We start from the raw sequence: 27,160 nt of genomic DNA on the forward strand, positions 1-27,160 counted from the left end.
TGTACACAAAGGTAGCACAGATCACTTCGCGTCGGATTTGTAAACTTGAGATTTTAATACCGTGCACACTATTTAAAAATTTTAGTTGGTTGGAGTAAGAGATTAAATGTGGAAAATTTTGAGTCGACCTAAAATACACTATTCGCACTAATTTTTTTTGAACTTTCTCTATCATGTCTGCGTGCTTATAAGTTTGGGGTGTCCAAATACATGCCGCATAATCGAGTTTGGATCTGATGAACGCATTGTATAAGGTAATAATTGAGGAAATGCTTGTAAAATTGTAGGTATTCCTAATTACAAAGCCTAGTACTTTGTAGCACGCATTTATAAGGGATTCAATGTGCCGATGAAAATTTAAGTTGCTATTGAATAAAACGCCCAAATCTCTAACCGAGGTGACTCTTTGGATATCCTGCCCATTTATTTCGTATTTAAAAATCGTGGATTGTTGGATCTTGTGTACGATACAACTTTGCACTTTTCTATGTTTAGCTTCAGTTTGTTTTTATTGCACCAATTTATCACTGCATTTATGTCTGCTTGAATATTTAAACAATCGTTTGAGATTTCACTTTATTAAAAAGTTTCAGGTCGTCTGCAAATAGAAGTGCTTTGGAGTTTTGAATCACCCGCGGTAGGTCATTAATAAATAGTAGGAAAAGGAAAGGGCCAAGTAGTGTTCCCTGAGGTACCCCTGAAGAGGGGTAAAATTCGGTTGAGTTCACCCCATTGTATTTCACATGTTAAATATGATTTAAGAAATTTAGCCGTTGGGCTACTGACACAATTAAAATGAAGTTTCTGAAGCAGGACCTGATGGGAGACCTTATCAAAAGCTTTCGCAAAATCGGTGTATACACAGTCCACTTGAGCCCTCTTGTCAAGGACGGCGGCTGTGAAATGCGTAAACTGCATTAAGTTAGTACTTGTTGATTTCTTCGGTGTGAATCCGTGCTGCTGATCTGCAATAACACTGCTAAGATGGGAATAAAGTTTATTATAGATTACTTTTTCGAAAATTTTCGCTATTGCAGGGATGATAGCTATTGGGCGGTAATTTTCGATTAGTTTCTTGCTGCCGCTTTTATGAATCGGGGTAATTCTAGTGGATTTCCAAACTGAGGGAAAAGTGGAGGTGCGGAGTGCCAAGTTGCATAGATGCAACAGGGGGGTTACCAGTCTGTGTGCGCATCCTTTCAATACGTATGGAGGGATCCCGTCTTCTCCTATAGCTGCACGTGGTTTTAGGACTTTGATTGATTCTAGTAACTCACTTTCCTGTATGTTCGTTAAGTGCAATTTGGATTGTACTAAGTCCGACTCAAGCCCATCGTTCGGATTCAGGTTTTCCTCTTTGTTGTACACCGACTTAAAGTACGATGCAAACGCGTCGGCAATGCTTTTGGGATCTTCCAGCGGAATGGTTTTGTACTCGAAAACTTCCGGCAGTTGTTTGGTTGATGTCAAGGACCTAACGTAGCCCCAGAATTTATTTGAATTACTCCGGAGGTCAACTTCAATGTTCCTAATGTATTTCTTATAAGCGTCACGGATCATTTTTTTGAGTTCCTTTCGGTCTTCCTTAAATTCTTCCGATTTGCCTCGTGTGCGATGTTTATTCTTCAATTTAATTTTCTTGATAATAGCTAAATGACCCAAAAGCGACTACGTTTATTCAAAGGAGACAAGCTTGCTTTACTGGTACTTGGAGTTGAATCCATCACTAATGCCAGTACATTTAGGAAGCGAAATATCAACTTTAGTTCTTAAAAGGACTGTTTTTTTTGTTAAAATTTATGCAAATGGACTAAGAACGCACAAAAACTCAAAAATAAGTACAACAGTTAAGGACGAGAATCGCGATTAAATTTGACAGTTAGGTATATCATGTCAATAGTAATTTTACCTGGGTGTAAAATGGGCACAGCGTGAGCCAATAGAAACTAAGATTTTTTGCGGGAACCTTTAAATCCGTCTTCGAGAGCGGAGTATCGAAAGTGGGTACTAACAAAAAGAAAAGTGAAGGTTCTCACAGAACGCTTCATATTTCAAGTAGCCTCACATATAAACGCTTGACTTGATCTAACAGCCCATTTTCAGTACTCGACTTGAGTTTGACTTGATTTAAAATGAAGTTAACTAAGCAGATTAGCTTAAGTTTCGGTTGAATGCACCATATTGACGGCGTGATGTTCCAAACCTTTAGTAGCAAAAGAACGCTGATATTCATTTAGTTAGTTTGAACCTCGGTTTGGACGTAAAGGAATTGAATTAGTCCTTAAATAATGCTGGTAAGAATGAGACAAAAGAGCAGTTGACATAAATTAATGATTCCCTATATTTTATTTAAAATATTTGAGTAGGTACCTATCGTGAAACTGATGAAATATAAGTAAGTTGTGTACTGTCGCTTCCCAACGAAATAAATTAGATAGACCATCTAATCTTTGAAGCAATTTGTTAAATTCTGGACTAATTAATTGCGTAAATATATCAAGGGAATATAGTAAATAATAAAATCCTTGCGCAAAGACGGGAAATAGACAAGCGCGACTGCAGTATTAATACCTTCATTTTATAATCATATCCCTCACATGAGCAAAAAAAATTTGCTCTTCTTTTTCAAAAAAATGTACTTTGAGAAGTTACAATAAATGCACTTCTAGTTCAATCACTTGCACAATCATGTGCTGTTGTAAACAAAAAAAATTGCGATAAGAGTTTTTATTATCAAACGAGATTTAATTAACGCACGCGTTTTTTTATCACTGCTAGAATAATTAACGGGAAAATCAGGTGTTTAACGATATTCGCAGTAGTTCGGCGTAAGTGGGGAAGCGTTCTATCGAATCTGGCGTTACCAAGGCTAATTATGATTAGCGTTTTATCTGTAAATACCCGAACAAGGAGATTTATTTTATTATAGAAGTGGAGTTTCGTTAAATAATGCAAGCAGGAGGCTGCCAGTGAGCTGGTTCGCGACGGTTGAAAAGCGTACGCTAGTTTTATTCAGGCGTTTCGCCCTAACCACAACCGTTGAATGCGATTCCTTTACTAAATGCCACAACGGTCTCCAGAATTGACTCCGCTTGACTTCCGTGAAAAATTTTAACATAAACCTCGACATAAACTGTATTATTTTCTGTGCATACTAATGGTGCTCATTTCGAAATAAAATCAAAACGTAAAATGTCTATTTTTACAATAATTCATAACGAGACCATCCCAATTTGATTTCGTAGGTGTTTCCGTATAGAGAATTTCATAGCATTGTGTCACTCAAACTATCTAAATGGATGTGCTTTGCAATTTTTGATTCGTTTTATATTATCTATCAATTATCAAAATTACAATTTGCAATCGGTGCGGCGGTTCGTATTCCATAACAATGCTTTACTTACGATGGGAACGTTTATATGGTTCGTATGTGAACCGTTTGTCATTCATATTATAATTTCAAATAAGTACGTACTATAAATGACAAATTAAATCAATTTGTAGAACAATGTGAAATATTTGTAAATACATAATGCAATAGAAAATATACAAATAAGCAGTCTGGAAATAAATTTCTTAATGGCAACAAAATTGGATAGCCTTGTATCAAAAAAATGACAGCAGGCAATCCGATATTTTTTCATGATTACAAAAGTTTTTCAATCTCATTAAATCGGAATATACGATACCATGCTTATTAAAAAGAAATAACGAATAAAATTGACTTTTTTTGCCACGAACATGAATACTAAGCTCATTTTTGACTCATTATCTTTTCAAATATTGTATTATTTTCGAAATGTGGGAACCATGGCAATTGATGAAATTTCGTAATTTATTGTCTGTTTAGGTCCTACTTACGAAAAACGAAACGTTATGGAAATAGACACGCATGTAAAGGGCGATTACCTCATGTATTAATAAATAATTAATTATACACAAATGAAATCATTCAATCTGAATTGTTAGGAAAGAGGTTAGTGGTCGGCAGTGAATTATTTAATTATAAATTAAGTAGGTGAAATTTTGAGACCAGTTTTACAACAGGTGCTAGGTTCACTAACTTGGTACAGCAGAATATATTACACCTAAAATTCAAGGGCAGGTGCTATTGCCATTTAATCTTCTGGGACCGTAACGTCCTAGAGGTATAAATGCTTCCCCTATTCTACCTTGAACCGAAACTTGAACGTTAGAAAAATTTACACGAAGAGACAATGAGGCACAAAAAACTAAATTCGTTTGTTATAAATAAATGCCACGAGGCTTGTAAATGAATGCTCTAACGATAGCAGTAGCGAAATTGTTGCAATAAGAAACGATCGGATGATCACAGAGGAGGTCATAAATAATTTCGATATTTTAAAATCCCGTTATTTTTACGCGGGAGGCCGATGTAAAGATCAGTGGTCATAATTAAAATATGAGTCAGTCTCTAAAGAACTATACAAAGTTAGATGATGTGGTGATCTCGGTGGTCATAGTAGGCTCGTCCCATTCCATTGTGAACAAAATAATGCAATAGATTTTTAAATAGAGCAATTAACGAACAATATACACCACACCAACAAAGATGTGGAACCGAGTGTGGAACTATGTTGTGCTGATTAGATTACATTCAAAACATTTTGTTAAATTTATACATTTAACGTTACGAAGACGCAAATAGCACTTGTCTATATCTGCTTGTCATAAAATTTGTATTTGACGAACTTCCTTACTCCTTAGGCCTATGGGGAGGAATGTCACTAGCAATCTCTCTCCACCCCATATTTCAACCGCCGACTCCAGTTGGCTAGAAGCTAGACCGTTGAAAATCTAGCGTTTAAATATATTTATTTACACGACCGCGCTTCTACAAAATCCCCAAATCAGTATATCATAGGTATTTCATGATTTCATGGAAAGAACGCGTCACATCCGCTTTCATTCTGTATCGCCGGTTACTACCTTTATCGACTTGATGGCGCCTTGATGTCACTCTAGAAAATTTGCAAGGTAAATATTCTACAAAGAAAAAGTAGTGGTTAACCTAAAAAAATTCTTTACTAATTAATATTCGATACTAAAGTGTTCAGGTTGTTTTGTAGATGATAAAACGGCCGATTACTTAACTTGAATAAAATATGTAATACATATTTGGACGTTGACGGTCAAAATCATGTTATATGTATTCTGGTGACTGCACTGGGTAACTCAAGCCCCAAGATTATAGACGCAAATTCAATCAAATTTATGGACGCCAAATCGAGCACAGAAAACTTTACTTAAAGTTAAATTGATCACAAATTAATAGAGGAGTCTTTTAAAATTAATGCGTTAGCTGGTCCTATGTCTGAAGAATATTCTTATGTTATTAAAGAATAAACTCTCATACGAGCTCTCATAACAGTCACATAGCAAAAAATTTTCAATGTAAATTACCATACCTTCTATTAAAAAATCGGATAAAAAGCTTATAAAACTAATTACGTGAAATCATAAAGAAAATATTGATATCAAAACGTTGTTTGTGATCCGTAGAAAAAGCTACAATTAACTACCTACCAATAAACTTCACGCTGAGGGTATAAACCGGCAGAAACAATATTTTTTTTAGGTTTTTTGTACCGTTTAGAACTCGGTTTGGAACCAACTTGATTGCCAATGTTTTGTTTATAGTTTTATTTACTATTCACAAATCGTTGTTTCCGTATTTTTTGTCGAGGATATTAATGGTTTGTGTGATTTTTTTATTTAAAAATGGTTAAATACCAAAGTTTTTTACCCAGAAACGATTGGGTAGTAACTCTAGAACTCCGCAGTCGCTGTTTAGAACTCTACTAAACTAAACAAAGTGTTTTTGTTTATTTTTCTGTATCTGTTCCAATAACATAAAAAAATAAAAAACAAGTCGGCGAATTTCGGTTTTTCTGTACATCTTCGAAAGTAATTGGACCATTTAGAGACCTTCGGAACCAATTTCCATACAAAATTAAGCAAAAAATATTTATTTTGTAATAGATGAGATAAATAATCGGCAATATATCTAAACAAGTATAAATTAAAGTATACATAGCTTTTTTTGACATCACCAATGGATATATTTCTTGCAGACGTCTCAATCGCCCTTTGTGAGTACTCTCTTCCGACAATCCGTTCTCGAGGTATAAGGGAATATACCCGATCGCGATAAGAGGTCGAGGAGGAGGGCTATAGTTGGTAGAAATTAATTCCTTTCGTTGAGACCTTTAATTAGAATACAATGAGAGATAAAATTAATTTTTAACTCCCCCCCAGGCCCCGTCGCACGGGAAAGTTATAGTTTGTACAAACCAATTTATTTCGATGATACCTTTCATTAGAATACCATGAAGCGTAGAACATGTGTTTAAGTTTAACTTGTCACCACTAAAGGCATGCGTATGCAAAATCTGAGACGTATGTAAAAGTTATGCACGTTTTACTTTAAAAAACAGCATCTCAGGAAATAATTCGTGGGGAACCCCCCTTTTAGACAGCGAAATTTGATGGCCGTCTGGCACACCTTCAAGGTATAGGTTACTTACTGCAAAAAATTCCAGGACTCTAGGACCATTCTCCTAGAAGTAGTTCGAAACGGCAGAAGTGGGTCCGGACGGACGGACGGACAAAACGCATTTTTCTTAATTTTTAAAAAATGCGCTAAAAATGTACAGTAAAATTTCTGCGGTTTATCAATTATGAATTATACTTTTTTAACATGCAAAATTTAGAGACTTTAGAGACCAAATATGAAAAATAGAGACTTTTAGAGACCAGCATGGAAAAAAAGAGACCAATGTCTAAAAAAGAGACCACTTGCGAACCCTGCAAAAAGATGATTACACCAAGTTATTCAATCACCCCAAGATAAATGAATCGCCAGATATGTTATACAGTGTGGTCGAGATAATAGGGTTACCTCAATACATATCTGTTTTTTGGATACACGTTCTACCCTTCATGGTATTCCGACGAAAGGTCTCATCGAAATAAATTGATTTGTACAAACTATAACTTCCCCGCGCGACTCTTTTTCGAGATCAGTGATGGGTGACGGATTAATCATGATATTCTAATTAAAGGTCTCAACGAAAGGAACCTTTTTCTGCTTACTACCGCCCTTCTTTCGGTACTCTAATGAAAGGTGTCGGCGAAATGAATTAATTTTTACCAACCACAGGCCTCCTCCTCGACCCCTTATCGTGATCGTATATATTACCTTATATCTCCAGAACGGACTGTCGGAAGAGGGTACTCACAAAGGGCGATTGGGACGACAGTAAGAAATATATCCATTAGTGTTGTCAGAACTTTATGAGCGAAATACTCCTAGAGTTTAATATTAGATTTAAAATAGTTTTTGTAAATGCGTTTAAATTTTGTCAAACCCTGTAAATAGTCTTACGTAATTTCAGCAAGCGTGTATTTTAAAAATTGTTTTTACTGGGTGACCATGTGGTTCACACAACCGGTGGCGTAACTACAATGTCTCAAAGCCGACGACAAGGGACCCCGACAAAAATATACAAAAAATTTCGAGAAAAATTTAATTCGTTTATACAACATTCTGAGAATTTCTCGAACTCCTTCTATTAATTCGGAGATTACTTCGTTACTAAAGGAAGAGATAAAGCGTAAAAAGCGCAATGCAAATGCTGGCTAATGTTTTACGGAGGGCCATGCACCTGCTTTTTTACAATTTACAATTACAGTCCAAAGAAAATCAATTGTTCACGGAGGGTAAATGTTGGTGGAAAATTTGGAGCAATATCTGCAATGAAATTAACACAATCCGAGGAAATAACTCTTGAATTTGAATAATCTAAATCTGACTTTAATCTAATACAAAATTTGGTATGCTCAAAAGTAGCCAACTCAAATAGATTTAAAAGCAATTCCACTACTTTCCCATTTGTGAAAAATAAGATTCTTCAATTCAGAAGGTATCTGGAGGTCTTGGGTACGGTAACCTTAGACTGAAGTTGTATGTCGAGATGAATGCCCCTAAGTAATTTTAACACTCCAGCAGTTACCTCTGCACGGACGAAACAGTTACACGCAGATTCATTCACAAACAATTGAAGTCGCTAATCAAACTAAACGAAAACACCCAAGGACCTGGCCAATATTAAACAAATCAAAATAAGAGAACATTTAAAGTGAAAGAATTAAATAACAAGCAAATTCAAGGACTACCTACCCCTAGTTACAAATACAAGTCACAATAAAACGAAGAGTTATAATTAAAATTAAGTACATTAATTACCTTTTGTGATGGCACACATATATTACACCAAGCTTGACATTTCAAGTTTGAACACAATCAACTGACTCCGAACGCAGATTGCAGTGACGCTAAATTTTACAATGCACCTGTGAACCAATGAATTACAAAATGCAAAATCAGCAAAGCTAAATCAAGACCAAGGGGTTAACATTATGGAAAAAATGTGTACACTATTTTCATAATTGAATTATATTTTCATATTTGTGACATATTTTCATATTTGTGACATATTTTCATATTTGCACTATATTTGCATATTTGCCGTATATTTTCATATTTGCGTGATATTTTCATATTTGCATATATGCCGTATATTGTCATATTTTTGCATAATTTCACATTTGCATTGTATTTTCATATTTGCGGTAGATTTTCATCTTGATTTCTATATTTACCGTATATGGGCTGTTCCAGATTTTAATTTCTATAAAATAAGAACAATTTTAAATAAACTTATCGACTTATGTGTAAAAATTTGACAGTTATTGCTGTGTCCATATTTGTATTATCCTGCCCAGATACCATCTGTCGGTATAATAGACAGCATAATATTGTCTACATCGTTGCGATGTATTGAACTGAAGAAAAAGTTGATACTGTCAATTGGTATAGTGCCGATAACAGTTTAAGGAGCGTAAGAGATTTATTTTTTGTGAACAATATTCAGATTAATTAAAATGACCAAAACCAAAAATCGATTATACTTGTTCCTCAAATACCATATGTTTCTTTGAGATCTTTGAAAAGAGCGATCAACGACAACATAGAATACGCATAATTACATATGGTTCATATACAACGAAATGAAGAAATTTGTGTTCAATATTTAGAAAACATGAAATCTAGTATGCCGTGTGGTGTCAGGATGCGCAATGTCTATTATATTACACGGGGAGATCCTATTGCGCAAAAGTAAATCTGAAAAACGGAACATTGAACAAGTTGATGCAGATCTTTTCTCTGGGGCGTATACTGACAGCACACGGCGGGCTAGATTTCATAAGTTTTCTAAATATTGAAAGACGAATTTGTCCATTTTGTTGTATATCAACCATATGCATATTTTATGTTGTCATATAGCAAATTGATTGCTCTTTTCAAAGACTTTAAAAAACAGGCATTGCACTTGAAGAACAAATCGTGCCTCCTTGGTTGTGTCTAATTCCTGTTAAGACAAATTTTTTGTATCTCGCCTCGTATCTCGTCAAATAAAGAGATATTGAGGTTGTACCTACTACACAGAATCTGTACAAGTACAACATGCGTCTGGAAGAAATATTTCCATTGGTGTTGTCAGAACTTTAACAGCGAATATCTCGAAAACGGTTTGTGGGAGGAAAGTCGAAGCAAATATTTTGTCAACGAAGTGTCGGAAGAGGGTACTCATAAAAGGTAAGTGGAACGTCAGGACGAGAAATATCTATTGGTAATGTCAAAGCTGTCAGTGCAAATATCTGCCGAATGAAGTGTTGGTAGATTTTCAACGTATGCCAGGCGGTCTTTAAATGTTTATGTCGAGGTTTATGTGTAAAGAGCCTCCTCCTATTAATGATCTACCAAGAAAGTAAACAACGATAGGATGCTACTCCTTATAACCGAACGATTTGCTAAGCTATTTTGGTTAAAAAAATGCGCTTTATCTGCACAAGAGTTGTGTACAATTTATACTTGTTTTATTTTATAGTGGTCCTATACTCCTGTAATATTGTACTTCTAAGAAATAAGCGGCTCTCCCAATGCGATTTATGGTACTGCTCCGTCTTGCCAGTGTACTACCAGTCCCTGCGTGTGTACTACCCAAAATTGTACACGTACTACCAGCATTGAAATACCCCTCGGGTTTAATATTATATTTAAAATAGTTTTCGTAAATGCGTTTAAATTTTGTATGCAGGTACAAACTCAGTTAAATTAGGCTTATGTAATTTTAGCAAGAATGTGTTTTAAAAATTGTTTTTACTGGGCGACCATGTGGTTCACACATGACACAACGATATTCTAGGGGGAAACAAGTACCACTTTTGGTGTACACCAAAAATTCAAATTCAAATTAATTCACGTTAATTCAAATTCAAATTAAGTAATTCACGTTAATTTAAATTAATTCACGTTAATTCAAATTAATTCACGTTAATTCAAATTAATTCATGTTAATTCAAATTAATTCACGTTAATTCAAATTAATTCACATTAATTCAAATTAATTCACGTTTATTCAAATTAATTCGCGTTAATTCAAATTAATTCACGTTAATTCAAATTAATTCACGTTAATTAAAATTAATTCACGTTAATTCAAATTAACTTACGTTAATTCAAATTAATTCACGTTAATTCAATTTAATTCACGTTAATTCAAATTAATTCAGAGGGGTGTACACCAAAAATTCAAAGTTGTTTCCCCTCGTGTTTTCCCCTAGACAATATTACTGTTTTATTTCCCCTCTTATGCCCTTGAGGCGAAGATTATCAAGAGCCTGTACTGTTAAGTGAAAGGAAGCATTTTCCAGGAAACATAGATTCCTCAACAGTCACAATTTGTGTTCTGGGGTTAGTTTGGAACAAAAATTGGCACAAAAAATCATGTTGTACCTGACATATTCGGCAGATCACATCCTTGGATAGTCACTGTCATCAATGAATACTGTCATCCTATAGGGTATAGCCGAGGGTAGCCATACTTTAACACTAGACTGTATACTGCGAGGTATAACTGTATAGACAGTTTAAGGGGAGGTTTGCCACAAATGATCGTCGCGTGTAAAAGTTACGAACGTTTTACTTGTCAAAACACCTCTCGGGTACTTAGTTTAAGTACGTCGAAGTCGAACACCTGGCACACATCTTCAAGTATTAAAAAATGGGCTAAAAATGTTGAATCTGATGAACCCTATGCTATGTAATATCATTATATCTAAGATTAACTTGTAGTCTTGTAAATCATTTTAAGTGCAAATTGAATTATCTGCACATCTACTACGAATTAAATCCAATTTAAGATCAAATTGTGTAACCGCAAGGTTATTTTTAGTATTAATGTGTTACGAAAATACGTTTGTAGCTATAATTAATTTTTAATTTGAGTTGCGGCTTCTCAAGTTGAGGATAAACTCAATCTCAAGTAGTCTGTAGAGTGTGTCGATAAGTTAATGGGCAGGTGGTCAACTCAGATGAAATCCCAACATTAAATTCCAAGAATTTATTTTGACAATTGAACCTTCGATTTCGATATGACCTCAAAGTGAATGCCAAACGGAAAGAGTTACACAAACGGCAAAATAGATCAATACACATGCAATGTTTGTTTGAGGGGAAACATTGCACATTGTAATCAAACAATTAAGAGAATAACAATAAAATGATTGCTGAGGTATCAAAAAGCGTGAAATAGTGCTTCCGGTTTATTACCGCAATACCTACATATTTTTATCACATGTAAAACCAAACGAGTGCTTGATAAATAAGCTTGGCCACATCGATTCGATTTAATTCAAAATTTGGAAGTGCTGCACGCACGGTTGCAATCAATTTCACCCTTTGCACCTAATTTGCCCATTAAATTAGATAAAGTGCATCACAAGGTTTGATTGATTAACGCTCTGCTTACGCGTTACGTACGGAGTAGGCCAAATCATATGAGTCTGTGCCGCCAGAACTGGCATAACCGTTGCAAAAAAAAACAGGAATTAGGTATATACAATTATTATTAAAGTTACGTAAGTGATTAGATTACAACTTGGCAGAAAATTTTTTATGGTCGACTCACCTAAAATTACATGAATTTACAGTTGAAGATCACAGACACCGTAAGTTAATTAAAATGGAAAGAAAAACGGACACCTTTTAATTTAAAAATTATATGAAGGGAGAGAAAAAACGAAAAACACCAATTTGTACAGAACACACGCGCGTATAATACGAAACTGAATTCAAAGTTACTGAGTAGTATTATAAGGATTTCTGCCTCACGTGACCGGGGAACTCGGTTTAAAGGAAAACAATTTTGATACCAAACTTATATACCTCCTTCGATATATCAAAAGCGCGACATTCTATACTACTTTTGCCTGCTTTCGATCAACGTTCATTCGAATAAGGTTTTAAAAGGCTTACACGGAAGCCCGTTCGTATTTCTCCGCTTCGAATCGTCGAAAAGTTCGTAGCCCTTTAAGGGTGAAACACTTACCCTTCAAAAAGGGCGGCCCGCATCGCCGGTCTGCGAACTGTAATTATTCCATCAAAGGTTGACGACTGAAATATCGTTTTACACCTTCGCGTCGTGCACAGCCCAAAATTCCACCCAATTTCAGCCCTAGATGAACAAAAATCGATAAGCGAGAACGTTTCCAAATTACGAGTGCGAATGCGTTCGTGCGTGAGGGGCGAACGTGCATTTTCGCTTCAATTTGCAATTAAATTAATCTTTGGGGCGCACTTAATTTTAGTTAGATTAGCCTAGAACACGCTCCTAGGCTAACCAAACCCCTCGCAGCGCAATTTGTGATTTTAGTAAAACACCGACCTCGAGTGCCGCTGGTTTATGGTATCGAAAACGGTGGGTCTCGCGCACATTGAAATTTAAAAGGTCGACCGGCACTCATTAGTCATTATGCATCGCTTTGTTCCTGTCTGTCGTGGTTACTTAAAATTTACTTTCCAGTCTGCATAACTGGTTTGTTCAGGAGAGAGCCGGAAAATAGAAGACGCCCAGCGTAAAATGAAGAGGGAATCCGGTTGGACCAAAAAGACGTGCGGATGTTGGTACTGTTCAAAACTCAAGACAGTCTGGTTTTATTGACCTTGCGCAGCTTTTAAGGTTGTCTCGTAGGGTCTCCTTTTTCGACCACTCGTTTACATTCAGAAGTAAGAAGTTCATTTACATTTGGTGTTATCCTCCATGTCTCTCTGGTATAGCCAGCGCTGTAGAGGTCCTTCCGCACTACATTGCACCCCGTATCATTCTTACCCCTAAGTTTGTACACTGTCAGAATAAAATGTCTACTCCGCCTTACTTTAATGCTAAAATCTCTAAATCAGTTGGGCCCATTTTAATGAAATTTGAGGTACTTATCAATTGATACCTTGTTGTTATAATACATAAATTTCATATTTGTAACTACAAGAACATTTACGATATCGAAGATTCCTTATAAAAAAGTACGATAAATCGCAATGCTCATCTCTATAAATAGGTAGCACAATTGTTGCTAAAGTTGTTATAGAAAAAAATTATCAAAAGTCCTCGTGTGAGATCGAAGGGACTTTAGCGCATTTTTGTGTGTCAGATCAGTATTCTATTAGTCACTTTTGACTCAACCATCAATAAAAGATCTTGTCGAAGATTACTACATCCCACTTTCCGCAATTCGCGTTTAAAGTTTTGACTCCACCATCAGTAAAATCTTGCCGGGGGCTACCACATTCCCTTTGACGGTATCCACTTCCGACTTCCCGTTCACCCGCAATTCGCGTTTGAAGATTTGACTCCACCATCAGGAAGATCGTGTCGGGGGCTACCACATTCCCTTTGTTGGTACCCCCTTCCGACGTCCCGTTCACGCGCAATTCGCGTTTGAAGATTTGACTCCACCATCAGTAAAATCGTGTCGGGGGCTACCACATTCCCTTTGACGGTACCCACTTCCGATGTCCCGTTCACCCGCAATTCGCGTTTGAAGATTTGACTCCACCATCAGGAAGATCGTGTCGGGGGCTACCCTTTGACGATACGCACTTCCGACGTCCCGTTTACCCGCAATTCGTGGTTGAAGATTTGGCTACCCGATCAGGAAGATCGTGTCGGGGGCTACCACATTTCCTTTGACGGTACCCACTTCCGACGTTCCGTTTACCCGCAATTCGCGGTTGAAGATTTGACTACCCTATCAGGAAGATCGTGTCGGGGGCTACCACATTCCCTTTGTTGATACCCACTTCCGACGTCCACACACCTTCCACAAGATAGTACTTAATTTTTGGGGCACTTCTCATTACTCGAGCTTCTATTGGCGACACGAGAAAGAGAGACAGCGATTCGAGATTTACGAAACGTTAAACCGCGTGACAAAATTCGCAACGGAACGTAAAAGGTGCCCGAAGTAGACTACCTCTCGACGACGTGCGCCCGCCTTGCAAAAGGTCGTTAATTTCGCCCCTAAGACAAAAAAACAAAATTCCGCCATCGAAATAATGCTCTTGGTCTTTTTTTCAAGGATCTTGGGGTATGAAAAACGATTTAGGAAAACTGGCGTTAGATTTTCCTTCATTCCAAGTTTCAAATGTTTCTAGCAAAATTCTTTAACAAAAGTCTCGCCATACATATATAAGATTATTTTTAAGTTTATAAAAAAAATGTATCAGTGCTTAATTTCGAGGGGTGTTTTAACCCCCCCCCCCCCCATGGGTGCGCCACTGGAGAAGAGTTATATTGAATTGGAAATATGTTGATTCCTATATTAACCCCACAGTTTTTTTTTATTCTCGAAGTCCTATACCTTTTGCTTTTGTTGAGCCAGTTTCCTGAAAATCATTGTTTGACCACTTTTAAAAAAGAGTAATAGCGCACACGGACGGACGGGCGGTCAAACATTAAAAGCTACAAAAAGTATTTGGGGACCGTAACTACAAAAGTTATATCGAACACATACGGACAGGCGGACAAAAGGACGCACAACTATACGACTATACAAAACTGATCTGAAGATAATAATAATAAATGGTATGGATACAGTTCTGCTGAATCAGCTTACAAAGCGCACTGCACACTAGACAACGCTTGCCACCACACCCTGGCGACGCCACCAGTGTCCCTAGTGTAATAGGCTCCATAAGAACAAATGCCCAGCAGCCCAGTAACTAGTCAGACCACTGGTTGAGCCACCGGTGGCGTCGCCAGGTGTCCTCGTTTAATAATTTAATATAAACATAGGTTCGCAAACACTTCGTTATTGAATTGCAGGGTTCAAGACTTTTTTTCTTTGTCTCCTGTAGTTTTTGAGATATTTCACTCAAATTTGAAATATAAGTTAAGCTGAAGGGCTTAAATCGTTGGTTATGTGAATGGTAATCAGAATCTTCATGGTGTTGTTTCTTCAGGGGTCATGTTCCATTTCCTCCCCTGAACTTCTTTCGGTGCGCCACTGGTAGATTGTTGAACAAGAATTTAATGTTCTGGTTTGTTTAGAAATTTTTTGGTCTCTTGCTAGGTCTTTTGTAATTTCTTCGTATCTGTGGCCCGTATTGAGAAAGAAAATGATTGGATAGTCTCTTGGTTTTATTAGTTTTGACAGTTGACATTGAAAATTGTATCTTGTGTTTGCATTTGTTTTCCATGGAATTAACTACAAATATTTCATATAATTTTTGGACAAGAAATGAAAAAACTAACATGAAAAACTCTATGCGGGTCGCACAATGGATTCGAATAAACACACGATTAATTAATTGACAATGGCAAAAATGTATTCCGAAAGCATGAAACAATTGAAACAAAATCCCTGCAAGAAACGACAGTTTAGAGCGCTTGTTTGGCCATAATCTCCGCACGCAGGGGGTCGATAATTAAAAATTTAAAAAATCTTTCTCACCGTTTTATCTCTAATAATTCAAATAATCTGGTCGTAAAAGGTTTGAGATATTCAGGCGCATTCAAGTTTCGTGTAAGTTTTATGCTGTAACAAAAGGTAATTTACTTAGTTTTAATTGTAATTATTCGCTTCATTGTAAGTTATGTTGCCATCAACTGCGTGTAACTGAGGGGTAGGTGACCCTTGAATTTGTTTGTATTTGCTAGTTTCACTATAAGTTTTATAACCACTTAGAGTCTTTTTTTAAAGTAATGTAGCGAATATTCCAGAAATCCCGATAGACATCGAGGCGCTATGAAAGTTTAGTCATCGGCGATCAAGAACGAGACGAATGTGATGCTATCTTTCCAGGAAATATGAGGTGTTTGTTCGAGAACATTCTAGAATACTCGGGAGCGTTCAAGAACTTTCTAGAAAGAGAGGTGTTTGCTATGTAAGGAAGTCAAATTGCGTTTCAGACAGTTCCAATTCCAATGCCGAAGTCATTGCGTACATGTGAGTGATGAAATTATTTTAACTGTTATAAATCAATTCATTTCAAGACTTATAAATTTATTGTTAAAATAAATAAATTACGTAATTAAATTTACGTTACAGTAACTAACTTTTTCTCTCCTGCAGGGGTAATGCCGGAGTTCTAAAATTTACTTAGCGGCATTCATCTCGAAATACAAACATATAGTCTAAGAGTTACCGTATCCAGGACCTTAGTTATATTCTGGATTGGAGGAGGCTCGGGTAATTAACAATGTATTTTTGTACTTGATGTAAGAGACCTCTGAATAGTTCATGTACAAATGAGAAACGATCTCGAGTTGCTTTTAAATCTATTTGAGTTGGCCACTCTTAAATTGATCAAATTTTGTTTTAGATTAACGTCAAGTGAAAATTATTTGTTACTTATTGCATACTGTAGAGGCCATGTTGAATGTGCGTTTAGCTCTGTGCAATTTCGGCGATAGCGCGTGTCGCTTTTGGGAGCAATACAACCAAACCAGATCTTCCAGTTGATAACCTGCAGCTTGGGTCTTCACGTCATACTGTACTTTCGTTCAGTCGCTAGGTAACTGCCTATTTTGGCGATCTTGATCATTGATGGCCCCCAATTTTTGCCACAGGTTTTCCATGAACGCATTCCTCACAGCTACTTCATGACTGAGTCACACCGCCTTCGTTGTCAACCCCTATCTGATCCGGATCGGTATTTCGACGGTGAAGAAAGTATCTGGAGACCATGGACAACATTCAAAAAACCACGACGATGTGCCTGGGAAACACGTTAGTAAAGGTGTAACTACGCAGGAGTAGAGTATTTTGAAGAGTATTATAGATTGTTTCTGTTTTTACCAGCAATTGTTTTTAAAGTAAAGTTTCACACATTATAAAAATGCAATCAACAGTGTGAATTTAGCTTCTCCTTCGCAATTTCATTAAATAAAGATTAATTTTTCAAATTGAGTACGTCATTTTCAACCTTAGAACCTATGCTACATTCCATCTGACTGCATACGAGAATAGAAAATTACTTTAGAATTATAATAGACGTCAGTGAAACAGGTCAAATGTCTTAATTGCTCTGGAAATTGGAAACCTGTAGATTTCATTAATATGAATTGCTGAATATAGTGCTGATGAACGGAAAATTTATAATATTATTTACACTAGACGCGGAGGCAGCGTACATAGTACTAAACCATAAGCGACAAAAAATTCGACAATTCAGGCTGAAAGTACGTTGAAAACTAATAATAAAATCACTCGTCTGCCAGTCGTAAGTGGCAGCATTAACTTGGGGCGGCGCTGAATAGGTGACTTCTTTAGGTGATCAACTAAATTACCAAACTATAAGGGTCACGGAAAAGATTTGTATCAAGAAATCCCATTTTTTCCATAGTTTTCAAATATGCTATGGCAGACGATTTCAAGTGCAGCGTTGGTAGCGAAAGACGCCCTCCAATGTAGGGAAAAACACCCCTGAACTAAACCATGAGGACCGTATAAAAATTATACATAAAAAATTCCTCTTTTTGTCACTACTTTAAAATATATCCTGGCAGACGATATTAAGTGTAGCTTTAATAGTGGCAGACGTCTTAGAAGTTAAAAAATTTAGGTATAGTAAATCCCAGCGAGTGCGAGCGTGTGAGAGATAAGCGCGCGAGAGCATAACCAACAGAGATAGCGATAGGATACTGGCTACTGAGATCTTTCAAACCATTTGATTCTAAACTTCTGATTCACATAGTTCCATCCACTTCAATGAAACGGATTGTAGAAACTCGGACATTTTTCGGTGGCATTCGCCCAAATTGCGATGAAACCATGAGGACCATACACAAGTCATACATCCGGTAAATGCGTGGGAACCGGTAACGCATTACCCTACGCCACATCAACACCCAAATTCACGAACATCTCTCGAAGATTTATGAATTTCTGCGTGTCATTGGAAAAGAGACCTACTTCCATCTATACCTTGATGGTAGCGTCAATTTTTACATTTCCCAAAGCAATAACAGCAATATCCATATCAGAAGCGCTAATAATGACTTTGCTACTTGTTGGTAGTATACCAAGATGGTAAATTATTCGAGAATCTGCCTCTTAGTGGCTGCAGCACAATTCAGTTTTACCACATCATCTTCCCTTGGCACAAATTTATAGCACTTATCTTCATATGTGGCAAACACAACTTTCCTTCCAAGTAAAGTACAACAGGTCTTTTTTGCCTATGAACGGTATAAGTAATCTATAAGAGAGGCTTTGAGCTATCATTGCGAAGTGGTTTTATGAATGATATTTATGATGTAGGCTGCTTCTGAGTGGAAACAGAAATTGAGTAGGATTGTAATCTTTCCTTATTTTGATCCCAAAGATCATGTTCTGCGTCCTTCATGGAAGGAGTAACTATCAGTCAAAAGTAAAATGTACTTCTCTCGCTGACACAGCACAAATCTTGCCGAGGATGTGTTCAGAAAATCGCTGAAAGGTTTAACGGGGATCTTTTAAAAGATGTAAAAAAATAATCCATCGATTAAAACAGCATCTACAACTGGCGATGGATTAGGAGCACTTGAAGAAATCATACTTCCGAAAAAGTTTCAGCAAAACAAACTTGTCGATTTTAATCATCGATCCATCAATGTTGCATAGAGACAACGGAACTGGAGTCAGAGGATAGTTTAGAACGAGCTGAAGATCTATCTTCTTTTCTCTTCAAGTTTTCTGTTTCTCAGTCTGAGAAGAATTCAAGAAATACCGACAATCTTATCGCGAAATAAACAATTTATTATTTTCCCTAATTTAATTCGTTTGGTAACTCCAAGCAGTGCGTAAATATAGCTATCTCTGTTCGTTGTGCTCTCGTGCGCTTATCTCTCACACGCTCGCACTCGCTGAGATTTACTATACCTACGTCTGCCACTATTAAAGCTACACTTAATATCGTCTGCCAGGATATATTTTAAAGTAGTGACAAAAAGAGGAATTTTTTATGTATAATTTTTATACGGTCCTCATGGTTTAGTTCAGGGGTGTTTTTCCCTACATTGAAGGGCGTCTTTCGCTACCAACGCTGCACTTGAAATCGTCTGCCATAGCATATTTGAAAACTATGGAAAAAATGGGATTTCTTGATACAAATCTTTTCCGTGACCCTTATAGTTTGGTAATTTAGTTGATCACCTAAAGAAGTCACCTATTCAGCGCCGCCCCAAGTTAATGCTGCCACTTACGACTGGCAGACGAGTGATTTTATTATTAGTTTTCAACGTACTTTCAGCCTGTATTGTCGAATTTTTTGTCGCTTATGGTTTAGTTACTATGTACGCTGCCTCCCGGTCTATTTACTGAACTTGGTGAACTATACCTAAACGTAAAGGCCGTATCGCAATTCTTGTTTAACTTGGCGTCTAGGAAATATTAAGTAGCTAACCTTTCTTTATCCACAGCGATCTTATTCGTAAATAGCTTAAAATTCATAACAAAGTAAGACGTATCTCAAAAAGTGTAGCAGTATCTCAATTTCCTTAACATACAAACCACAACTCAAACATGCGTTGTTTCTGCATAATTGAGCAATAATGAGGGATTCGCTGACTTTTCTTAATCAGGAAAGCCGCATTTAAATATATAACTAATCCGCTTAAAAAAGCGGTCCACATTAACGCCGATGGACGGAGATATGAATCTAAGATTGTTTTAGATGTGGGTGTAATTCTTGTTGGTTCGTTAAGCAAAACTTTTAATCCAAATGAAGACAGAAGATTTATAAGCGCACTACGAATATCCTTTTGTGAGATCTTCAAGTCCTTAACAAACTTGCTGACGCAAATGACAATTTGTATCTTTGTTTTTTGGCCGTATCTGTAAGTCTAAAAATGATTTTCAGAAGAATTGGAGGACCGACAGGTTTTACGATTGGTGTTTTTGTGGCGAATTGCACAAATAAAATCGTATTAACAAAGAAAGCAATTCGTGACCATCTTGGGCTAAATTTATGCTTTTGTTACCGAATGCATTACTGCTTTTTGTGGCTTCTAGTGTCTGTTTAGATTGTTTTTTAACAGAAACATGTAGAGCGATCGTGATTTGTACAAGAAAAATTTAAATTCTTAAGGCAATCTCACCAATTTTCTTGTCAGACGGATAAGGTTGCAAAAATCTATATATTGCTTTACATATTTATGGGGTCGGGTGGCTTATAGGAAGTGGATTGTATTAAGTAATTCACTCCTACTTTCTCTTACTACATCGCTCTGAAGAATTTATAATTTACTTGTATGGTCAAAATACAATGTAAACAAAGTCACAAATACTATATACACAAGTGTGCTTGGTTAACATTTTGAAAGGAGTAACGCGTAGACTGCCGTTCATGCACTAATTCTAATCGTTTATGGTAAGTGTAGTACGGTCATGAAACTTGATAAGTATTGTGTAATTGATTAAAGATTATTTAGTAAGCGTTAGATCAACTTAGAAGCGCGGTTGTAAATTTGTACCCATGTCGATAGCGGAATCCGGAAGCAGGCAGTCTGATACGTGTTTTCGGTCTGCTAATGAAAATTCTAACCGGCATCTTTAGTAGTCCTACTATGTATTAGTTAACCTCTATACGTATGCAGTATTACGAAATTGAAAATCAAATTCGAGTTCCTGGCAATCTCATAGGACATAGTAAAAAGCTCTTAAACTGGATAGATAGACCGAGATTAAACTTTCTTGTCTTCTTGCTCTAGGCCTGAAGTTCTAAAATACAATTATCGACATGACAAGTGGGATAGTTACACCATGATAAATGCTATTTGGAGCACTGCGTGTTACCCTTTTGATTCGTAGTTAATAACTAGCATAGATCGTGATACCGAGACATGGGACGTAATTGCATTTCTGCGTAATTAATTACAATTGGAACGACGAGGTTTCATAGTCTGAGATTCCACGTATTCTATCAAACTGTTAGTTTTGAAGCTGGAACTTGAATGCCGACGCCGAAGCATAATAATCAATTTATAAGTTTGATTTGTCTCAGAAATAATTGGTATTTTCCATCAAAGTCTAGGGAAACAACATTAAAAAAAATGGTTGAGAAACTTTCTAGAATTGTGTTAGAGCAGAATTAGGTTCAATTCATTCCTTACCCTTACGTGAGAATACTACACGGCACTTGGACTAATTGTGCAACCAGTAACATTGTACGAGATGGAAGTGGCAAAAAACATGGATAATGTGGTTAAAGTAAAAGTTTTGAAAATTCTTACTCTTCACTTTGCACTCTTTATCTTATTAGTTGAATGCTGTGGATTAAAAGCTTTATAGCACTTGCACTTACAATTTATATCTGCTGGCGCCCTAGGTTTCACCTGGAACTACTTAACGAAGTGTGTTACGAGCCACGTGCAGCAGAAGCATAAAAAAGTTGCAAGCTTTGTGAATTTATGTGAGGTAAATGTCAATTAGATAATTTATTGCAGTTTCAGCTTTTAGTACACTAAACTGTTTTTTTCTACGAAAGTGTAGAAACACGATTGTTTTTGTAGGTAAATTGATTGTGAAAACAGGTCTTTGAAACACTAGTGCGGCAATAGTTATTTACCTAACAAGTTCGGCAAGTTAATTTTCCCGCATGAGCACTTTGTTTGCAGCACGACCGTAGGGAGTGCTGCATTTAGTGCGAATGCGGGAAAATTCTTTCCGAAAGAGTTAGGTACAATATTTTTTGTAACGAATTGCGTAAAAAAAGGTCAAAATTAATAAAGTTTTGTAAATTAGTTTTTGTTTAATCATGAGTTGGTAACACAATCATATGTTTGGTTGGTAACATAATTTTGTAACTACCATTGCACTGGTCACATTTAAAACTTCCACATCTTTGGTTAATACATATTTTGCCTTTGCAATGAGTGCTACTACTGGTCACGGCATTGCATCGTTTGCACTAAATATCCTTGGAAGTCTTCAATGTTAAGAAATATGCTTTGAAAAGAGTGCTCTTATTGGTCGCCTAAGTGTACTGATCGTATTTAATATTCCCAGAAGACATGTGTGAAGAAATGTGTTCTCAAATTTGATTTATCTTGAGTTGCGTAAATACACTCGTTACATTTAAAATCCTTGGAAGCTTTGTGTGTGTTAATATGTGCTTTCTTAAACTGCATATGCGAATAGTTGCAGAATATCACTGGTCATATTTTAAGACGTTTTAACAATAAATTTTACTTTTTCTTGAGTTCCAATTCTGAAAAATAATTTGATTGCGTTATAAGTTCTTGTTTATATATTTACGTAAAACTTACTGTACGTCTGTTTCCGATTAATCGCACTAAATACCCTCAACCAACGGTTTAATTGATTTTACAGCAGATGACAGTTAACCATGACATGACGTTCGTTGACTTCAATAAGTACTACCAACCGAAGAACGCGCATAACCCCTTCTCTCCAGCGGAAACTAAAAAAACACCGCGATGCGGGAAAGTCGTTTTCCCGTGCATCGAGGATGCTTGGAAACATTATCTTTCCATTCAATGAGTACAAAAAAATATTTTCTGCACGCATTTTCTACACGCTAATAAACATATGCGAAGTAACTCTTTGTAATTGTATTGCTTTATTCACAGTTTCGTTATATAAGACAATGGCACAAAAATTGGATCACTTAAAACTACAATTAAACTACAACTTTTAAAAAATCATACATGAAATATGACTAATTACTAATATTAATTAGGTACAAGATGAACAATTACCTGTACTTACACCTGGAATTGTAAATTTGTTCAAAGTGGTTAATAATGTGGACATTATTAACTAAATATAGTAGTCAATAATGAGAACTGTCACGCTGTCACTTTTCGAAAACAACACGAAATTTCGCTCAATAAACGTTTAGAAATATCTCAATGACTACGGCCTGTTTGACTTGTAATTAATAAACAAAAAATTCTGTCCAACCGTTCACTTTCTTATCAGTATAATATGTTAATTTAGAGGACTTCAAGTGTTAGTAGTGAAAAAAATAGTATATATACCACGGTAGAGAAGTCTATTATTGCCTTCGCACTTTACACCCCTCGGCGCAAGCGCCTCGAGATGTAATCTTGGTGCTCAGGCAATATCTCTACTCTACCTTGATATATAATGTACTATTACAGATTCATAAAATTGTCCAAAACAGTTTGATACCAATAATTTTTTTAAAGTGCTTACTAGAGGACTACCTCCGATTCTCCCTACTTTGGTGGCATGGTCCCTTCCTATTAATGGAGAGTAACAAAACAATTGCGCCCTATTAGTCGACAGTATCCGTAACTTCATACCCATATACAAAACATCCACAAATAGGAATAGATCATTGATTTTTATTACAAATACAGCATTTACGGAGTCTACTAAAGCTAATTTTGAGTCTAAAACTGAGAAACTAGATAGGATTCTAAGAAATGTGTGTGCTGTGGCAGTCCACAGTCATTTTGCAGATTTCTGTAATTAGTTTGGAGAACATTCAATAGATGGCGCATAGTTAGCGTGCGTGTTAAAGTTACTAAATCTAGTGACTTTAGTACGTGTCGCCATTATGACAGTTGAATTTTGAATTTTGATTGACAAGCCGTCATTGTGCTTTAAGTATAATTACTATTCATTATTTACAATGAATTATGCATATACAAATCGAAAACGTAAATGTTGTGTGACAAATTGTGAAGACGTTTCCCAAAAATGGAGCCCGATGTTTTTATAGAATTGGTTTAGAATATAATGTGGAAGAAATTTACACAAAAGTTTTTGGTTTGTGAACGTCATTTTTCTGGTTGCGTTTTAGAACCTGGAACACGAAGAGGTTTAAAGCGTGTGGCAGTTCACACATTATTATCTTTAGCAGGTAACACTAATTGAATTCTAATAAATTGCTATTGCTACATATTTTGTTTTCAGAACGATCATGAGAGCATCATAAAGTAGAGTTCCATGAAGTTGATCTTGTATCTTGTATATCCATATTAAATTAAATATAACTCCTTGGTTGGATTAATTGGAGTTGTTGCTTATAAAACAAGTGGTCTGTACTCTTTGAAGCCCCTGACTGCTGAGGTGCATCGGCATTAAGGCTCCTCTGTAGTCAATTTGCATTTCAATGTTATTGCAATTGGTTAGACCACCAACAATACACATTTCTACGTATATTCGTGGAGTGCGAAAACGGTATATTTCTATCCTTTTCAGTTTTGCATGTTTTCTTCATTTATTGTTAAACACAATAGACCAGGTATAATGATCAAGGACTAATTATGTAAACAAGTTTATTGAAAAGGTGTAGTCAATATTCGAATAAAGCTACACAAATACCTGTTCCTTTTACTCCATTTGTCTATAATGAGATCTTCTGTAAATTACTTGATTCTAAGGTAATTAGTGGAGAAAATTCGCAATGTTTGCCAATTTCCCAATAGATTGTTAGTTAATTACACCTTATTATTATTTCCTGTTATTTGTTTTAATCAATTTTACTGATCAACTTTGATTTAGACATTTTTATAATTAATAGGTTATTAATTTACTTATTTAAAAAAAGTTCTTATCTTTTCAAAAAATAATTGTACAGTTACCTAGCGTATTCGTTTTATTTATGCACGGCCCATGAAGGTTTTTACAAACAGACAAAACTGCTGGTAAAAATGTAACTAACACAATAACACATGTCTATACATATTGTCATTGCAACCTATCTTCCATTTTTATGGGTAGAACCATATTCCGCACCAAAAAGCATGAGATATCACATGGACATCAAGCAATCGAATTTACACCTTTTGGTCTGTAAGTATCGATATTGGCATCGTTTGTGCGGTATCATAATTCGGTTTTTTAAATCCTTAATTCAGTAGTGAAAATTGAAATTGGGCATTCCTCTATTTCTTTGACGACCAAGTATTCATCCTTGTTGATATCAGATCATATTGAAACAATTATAAATTGTGCACAACTGTTGTGCAGATAAAGTGCATTTTTTGAACCGAAATAGCTTAGTAAATATTTGGGTTATAAGGCTCTTCTGTTGTCAAGATATTCGCTGCGACTTTATCAATAGATGTCTCGTCCAGACGATTCATTCTGCCTCTCCTCCGACAAACTGTATTCGCTCTTATCGTGTTGATCTTACCAATGGATATATTTGTTCCACACGTCCCAATCGCCCTTTGTGAGTACCTCCTCCGACAATTCGCTATAGAGATAAAAATTATAACCGATCACGATGAAGCGTCGAAGAGGTAAAAAAGGATTCCTTTTGTTGAGACCTTTCATTAGAGTATGGATAAAACTAGTATCGCTCTTCCCCGAACTCCCTATTTTGATAAGGGTAAAAAAGAGGGGGGCCTTAAAACATCTAAAAGTGATGGCCGTCTGGCGGACCTCCAAGGTATAGGCTACTTATTGCAAAAAATTCCAAGACTATATAATTATATTACCATTCCCCTAATAGTAGTTAAAAAAAGTGGGCCCGGGCGGACGGGCAAAACGCAAACAATTACACATTTTTTTATTTCTTAAAAAAATCCGCTAAAAATAAGTACACAGTATATAGAACATATCGTTTTCTGTTGCCACATAGTAATGGAAATTAAAAAAAATCGCAGCAAAGTTGATGTGAAGATTGCGGGACTCGCAAAAAGCATAGGTACTCAAACGGAAAAAGTAAATAGTCCGAAATTTGTTAAAAGTGCGAGAATTTTTTATATCTGCCACTAATAACGGGGAAAACCAACGAATTATGCCGCTTTTTTTGATACGGATATTCATTTTGGTGTCTCGCTAACTTGACAAACTTTACTTTTGAATTGATGCTAATTGTGGTATTGTGCTTTCTCCTTATGTCGAGGTCATGCGTTTGTCCTGCCCTACCACATTTTTTTAATGTTTTTATGCACGTAGATAAGCAGTTTCATGGTACAAAATGTTAAAAAAACAAAAAGGAGTCACATTTTTACACCACACCTGAATTGCGACAAGAAGCCACCAAATTATTGGTATAATCGTCTCACTATGTATCTAAAACACATAAGTGGTCGTATTCCGCTTGGGTTGAGCTAAAAAATGGGGCTACTATTTGCTATCTTCCTAAACAAATTTCTTGAAGAATCTAGATAGAATGAAAAATGTTTTAGAAATAAAAAAGTATTTCTATAAAAATAAAAATAAACATTAGCTAATTATATAGTAGCTTATCTAATCCATGTCATTAGGAACGAGGTAACAATGTGCCAGGATAATGCCAGGTAGTTTCTTTTGTTTTCCCTTGCAAGTAATGAGATATCGCCTTAGGGGTGTAAGTACAATTTGAGTTGCCTACCTTTATGCTAACGTTGCGCTCTTTTCTGAAAATCGCGGAACTTATTTTATTTAAATGTATGCCTTATCATAAAAGATAGAAATAATTTAAGTACCGCCGTAAAAAATACTGTCGGATTTCCAAATTGGTGCTGTAGGTTTTTCTACTCCCATTACAACGGCTGTTATTTACGATTTTTCTATTCAACGATCTTCCTAAAAAACCAAGACCGATATTTCAGCTTTTTTTAAGTACCGCCGTTCTTTTCATCATTGCAAAGAATATCCACTATCGAGAATTTGTTAGACTTCAACTACAAAAGCAGCATTTCATAAGAAAGTTTAGTTATTTTTCCAATATGGCGGATTGACTACAGAGGAGCCTTAAACTGAATTTATCTGGATCCCTATCAAACAAAATTGGACTTCACTGGCTGGATTCATTTACGTTTTAGGT

The 27,160-nt window shown here is 36.1% G+C and overlaps 1 protein-coding gene across 1 annotated transcript in view; it reads right to left on the reverse strand.

The window, feature by feature from the left end:
• Positions 1-12,221, reverse strand: part of LOC116175686 (elongation of very long chain fatty acids protein AAEL008004-like) — a 79,009-nt gene extending 66,788 nt beyond the window's left edge. The window contains exon 1 of the mRNA XM_031493926.1: positions 12,057-12,221. The gene's annotated coding sequence lies outside the window, so the exon portion shown is untranslated. The remainder of the gene's footprint in view (positions 1-12,056) is intronic.
• Between the last annotated feature and the right edge of the window lie 14,939 nt (positions 12,222-27,160).

Source organism: Photinus pyralis, unplaced genomic scaffold (assembly GCF_008802855.1).
Source record: "Photinus pyralis isolate 1611_PpyrPB1 unplaced genomic scaffold, Ppyr1.3 Ppyr1.4_LG7, whole genome shotgun sequence".
In the NCBI taxonomy this organism is placed as follows: domain Eukaryota; kingdom Metazoa; phylum Arthropoda; class Insecta; order Coleoptera; family Lampyridae; genus Photinus; species Photinus pyralis.